Here is a 5,991-nt window from a genome sequence, read left to right on the forward strand (position 1 = left end):
AGTAAAAATTAAAGATCAAGTTGTCTGGCAGAGATAGAGAGAAAGTAAAATGTTTGGACAAAATCAGCTAAGATGGATAATTTCTATCAATATAATTGTAAAAAAACACCTGCCCCACCAAACCTTGCTGAGTTAACTTTATCACCTTGCTGTGCTTTTTAAATTTTGTGAAACGTCTGCATTTTGTGAAAGCAACACAAGATTTAAAAGACCCTGAAATCAAGAGACCTTAATTGTCATAATTTCTGTGTAGCTCCACACCCCTGAAAGTGCTAGGACTCACCACAATCAGAAAGACAGCAAGAACTGTATTTTTCCCTTTTGTGGTATCTATAAAATCTTTGATAAGCCAAGACCTGCCACGTTCACAAATTAACTCCAAATCAGTATCTTCTGCAGATGAGGAAACTCTGCTCCGGTGAACTGCGGTAACTCAGACTGTGGGAACTGGTTCAGCCACTGTCTAGCCTGTCCCAGCTTGGTGATTACAGAAAGGTATTAAGATCTAACTGCACGTTGCTTGGGAGGCTTATAAAATAATTAAGATTTTAAGCAGTTAATAGTGTTTAATTTCTATAGTGTGTAAGAACACTTGGATCTCAAATGCAGAATAAGTATATAATGGCTTTCTGTAATACCATGTATTGTTCCAGTAAATGGAGGAATAAGAGCAAGGAGCCTTCTAGAGTGTTTATGTGTTAGTACTGACGTAGCTGTGAACTAGGTAACAAGGATGTTTTGTGTAAACTGTCCTTCTAATTCCTTTGCAAAGTCAGGCTGTATTTCCCCAAAAATGGTTCTAAACAGTGTTTGAAAACACATCTCTGATCCTACTGCAGCAGGTACGCAACGCTGAGCAACAACAGGATGGAGGACGTAACCAACTCGGTTCACAAATGCCTGTTTATTCAGACGAGGACAAAACCAATGCATTAGGGCTTAAAGGAAAAGCTCTGATCTTCAACAGGTTTCTCTTGTTATCTGTGATTGATTGTGCTTTTAAAGATAATGAAAATGATGGTTTTGTTTGTCAAAATAGTTGCATTTTAGAACCATGTTATTTGTTAGAATATGTAAACTAAACATAATAGAGTAAAAAATGTGCGTTCCCCCCAAGCAAACACAAACCTCATCGTTACTCTTCACCTGCATGAAACCTTCCTAGAAAAATTCAACGAGAGAAAATAACCCCAGTGGAGGCAGGAGGACACCTTGAAACCCATTTTCTCTGATCTCTCCTAACATTCCAATGACACCCCAACGTAACTCAGGACTAAAGCACATGTTCTGCACACCCAGCCAAGCAGCACAGACAAAACCCAAGAGCTCATCCGAGCACTGCTCACAGCAGAAGCCGTGGATTACGTTACCTTCGGGGAAATTCAGGCGTGTATTTCACCCCCTGCATGAAGGACTGAGTGTACAAAAGCAGATAATGAACACACATCATACAAGCCCAATTGTTCAATCTCACTGTCCAGAAAGAACAGAGACACCCAGTTAGCAGTGGGAAAACATTTTTTTTTTCCTGCTTGGTTTGGTTTGGGTTTGGTTTTGGGGGAGGTTGTTCGGTTTTGGTTGTTTGTTTTGTTTTTTAAATTTCATTTTATTTGTTGAGGGTGATGGGGATATTGTTTGGTTTTTTTAACACAAAATGAACTGATGGTCCAGGCTTCATCACTGATGTTTCAGGCTTCATCACAAAAAAAGAAATCAACAGAAGAGCTTTAAATGACCGAAGCAGGAACTAACATAAATGCAGTGACTGTAAGATACTAAACCAGGTACTGAACAGAAAGGCACATATGATTTCTCAGCCCAGTTAACACTTCAACCACATCATTCTGTCACTCCAGACTTTATTCCACTTGTTTAGAGGTTAACATGCTACTCTGTTCCACAAGCATCAAATACCTTTTCTCTCAAATTATCAGATTAACATAATAAAGTTCAAGCTGAGTAATTATTTTCAACTTGTATAGAAGTTGAAGGTTGCTACTTCTGTTTTGGACCTCAAGAAGGGTTTTGGGTCTTCCAAAGCTTTGGTAGCTGGTTTTATTTTCCTCCCATCTATCTCAGTTTGCTGAATTTAAAAAACAAAACAAACAAAAAAAAACCCCAAACCCAACACAAACGTGCAACTCTCAAAAATCATTTGATCTCGTTAGTATCTTTTATTAAACAAGTAATCCGTTAGTTTTAATATGCAAGCATACAATGGTTTCCCTAATAGCTTTTTAATGTTCACATGCATGTTCAGATTAACCTAATTGCAGAACTCTTATCTAAATGGCAGAGTTTTATCTCCATCTCCATTAACCGTACAGGTGACTCAATCAGATGAACACACACGTGTCAGGTTAAGTTCTCCTTGTTTATTTGGTGTATCTTCTACCCTTTACCAAAGGGTGTAAAGCAACGAATATTCATAGAATCATAAAATCATAGAATCCCAGACTGGTTTGGGTTGGAAGGGACCTTAAAGCTCATCCAGTTCCAACCCCCCTGCCAGCAGCAGGGACACCTTCCACTAGACCAGGTTGCTCAAAGCTTCATCCAGCCTGGGATTCATTTAGCCAAAGCATGGAGAGACATCACCTTCCAACCCCAGCTGTGGCAGAGCCAGCTCACACCACCACCACCACCACCACTGCAGGTCAGAGGATCTTCAAGCAAATCACACAAGCTGGTTTTTAACATCATTTTAACATCATCCAGCTAAAGCAGGTGACAGAGCAGTCAGATAAATTGTGCTCCTGGCAGAAACTTCCCACAGTGGAACATGGTCAGCAGCGGGGCAGCAGCCTCGTCCATCCACAAAGGCAAAGGTGGAAGGAGATGCATGACCTGGGTCCAAAGAACAACCAACCAGGCTGGATTACAGGGTGCAGTTACATGGGCTCGCTGGCTGAATAGCAGGACAACTTAGATAAAATCAGCGTGTTTACAATAGGAATAATAAGAGAAGAGATATGAGTAACTGTAATAAAGATGAAAGTGTTTGGCAGCTGCATCTGTGGTCTCAACTTAGAGCTATTTTAAGATTTTGTTTTGTTATTATCATGTTTTGAATTGTTTCGCTCCACAAACAAGTTTTGTGTAAAACGACCCTATTTTTAATAGTCTGTTTATAGACGATAAGATCTCCAGAAAAGCAACACCTCCTTCGCAGACTCATTTTGTAGTTAGAAAACAAACACTTTAATGGGGCAGACGGCTTGCTGTAACTGAGACGGTGAGAATCCCCCTCCCCATCAAGAAACACTCATTTCCCCATAGGCAGTGCTGCATTCTCCAAATTGTGCTGGAAGACTCTGGTAATCATGTTAATCCAACTGCAGATCCTCAGACTCAGATTAGATCAGCAGGGCAACAAAAGTCTGAAGCAGCAGATACCTCCCTCGTGTCACCAGCTGATTGAAAAGAGCAAAAAACCCAGCTATGACGCAGGAACATGGAGCAGCTCTGGTGCATGCTCATGTATTGTCAGATTGTCAGGGTCTGCTCACCCTCCCTCAAACCACAAAGAGAACATGTTATAGAACAGAATCATAGAATCATAGCGGTTAGAAAAGACCTTTAAGATCATCGAGTCCAACCATGAACCCAACACTGCCAATTCCACATCTAAACCATGTCCTTAAGTCTACCCATCTTGCAAAAACCACCAGGAAAGGTGACTCCACCACTGCCCTGGGCAACCCCTTCCAATGCCTCAGAACCCTTTCAGCAAAGAAATTCTTCCTCACATCCCATCTCAACTGCCCTGGCCACAACTGGAGGCCGTTTCCTCTTGTCCTGTCACTTGTTCCTTGGTTGAACAGACCCACCCCCACCTCTCTCCACCCTCCTCCAAGGGACTTGGACAGAGCCAGAAGGTCTCCCCTCAGCCTCCTTTTCTCCAGGCTCAACACCCCCAGTTCCCTCAGCCACAAGGGAACTCAGCACACTTGTGCTCCAGACCCTTCCCCAGCTCCGTTGCCCTTCTCTGGACACGCTCCAGCACCTCCATGTCCTTCTTGGAGTGAGGGGCCCAAAACTGAACCCAGCACTTGACTGGTATATTCCTGACTGGTGGTACAAGTGGCCTTTTCACAAAAACACATTTCATACATAGAGAGTTTCCAGCATGTAATGCAGTAACAGCAAAGAATTAACATTACTGCTACACATAAAAGTGTTTAACCTCTATTAACACCTTCCTGCACCAGATCATAACAGAAACGTGGGAAAGGTTGCTCTCTTGCCTTGCATCCTCCAAGTGTACATGGGACAGGTACATGATGAAACCACTGCTTAGTACAGGAGAAAAGGTGAGGACCCATTGCCTGATTCAAATCCCATGAAGTTCATGAGTCTTCTCATTGTCCTCGAGAAGCTTTGGGTCATTCTTTGATTTAATTATGGTGAGAGTGAAAACCATATTTGGACATTTTGTAATAGTTTTGTTTCCCAAGGATAAACATTAAAAATATAGCAAAGGAGGGGTGGGTGAGGACGGGGAAGAATTCAAAGCTGGGCAATACTACCTTAAACTATATCTAAAATGTGTGTAGGTGCATTGACCAAAGGAGGGGGGAACCCACCCGAACTTGACGCAATCAGGCCACAAGCACCAGACCACTCTTCTAGTCATGCGATTGCAAAAACAAGAGTATGGGAAAATAGGGAGTGTTTTGAAGTGAACACACAAGCCCACAGCACCCTGCACCAATACCTGATCCTCTCTACTTGTTTTGAATGCAATTGGCTCTGTCTCATCTAAAAATGACTATTCTTTCCATATACAGCACCAAGTGCAGGAAGCCACACAAGATCTTATCTGCAAGGGCATGTGCACTTGGGTGGTGTCTCCACTGACAATTTAGGCAATTTTCCCACGGTGGGGTTAGCATCAGAGGAGTAACCTTTTGCTAGCAGCACAGCTTGGAGTGATGATACAGGACAGACACAAATGGTTTCTGATGACTCCTGCATTACTTAGCTCTGCTGCAAGCAAGTTGGGACAACACAAAGGTAAATACGCCTGTGCCTGACTTAGTGTAGTATTTCTGAACCAATGGTGAAGGCATTTCTGAAAACCCGTAGAATAAACCAAACAACAGAATGAGACTTTGCAGAGGAGGATCCAACATCAACTCTAAGAAAATCACAGTGATCAAAGCCTGGATGCATAATAATGGTAGAAATAATGGGGTAAAAGGCACACCACATATTAATCATTGGGCACATCTGTTTCGTGTTTTGGAATCACTCATTTCAAACTTGTGGCTAATCAGCTTTGCTCAAACTTTCAGAGTGCATCACTGCATAACGTATGACATCAGGTTAGATGCTTAATTACTTCCTGCTTAAAGAGCATACAACATACACAGCTGTCTTCAGGAAGATCTTCACAAACCAGAAAAACATGAGATTTCCCAGGTCTGCTTTCAAGAGAGCATGAACATATTTTATACAGAGTGAGATCGTCAAAATGAAGTAGTGATAGGTTACTCATAACTAAAGAATTTGAGGTAGAGGGAAAGAAGTAAAAGCTGAGGTTGGAATATGTATGTGCACAGGTGAAGGGCAGAGGGAACTGAAACAAACACTTCCGTGATTTGTCTTCCTCAGGTCACTCAAAGCAGCTTTAAACCTAGTTTAACTGGTCAGTGCATCCTCACAAATGAGTGATCCTCTAGAACACTGCCCAGGTTTCCTGTGCACAGAGCCCACCCACCTTCACCAGATCCTCCAGATCCAGCCTCTCTGTACAGCCAGATCTGCTGCACGGTCACATCTCTTCTCCAAGAGCCCAGAAATGCTGGGAGTAGGAGCAGAATATTGCCATCTGAGTTATTATTTCCCAGCAAATCTCAAGCTACTTCCAACCACTTCACCAGACAAACACCCATGGCAGAGGCAGCTCCAGAGGACATGGTGTTGGGACCAGGTGGCAGAGTGGTCCATGGCCCCGCAGGTTGGCTACCTCTGGTCTAGAGCAGCAGG

The sequence above is a fragment of the Antrostomus carolinensis genome, unplaced genomic scaffold (assembly GCF_000700745.2).
Source record: "Antrostomus carolinensis isolate BGI_N321 unplaced genomic scaffold, ASM70074v2 scaffold17425, whole genome shotgun sequence".
Classification (NCBI taxonomy): Eukaryota; Metazoa; Chordata; class Aves; order Caprimulgiformes; family Caprimulgidae; genus Antrostomus; species Antrostomus carolinensis.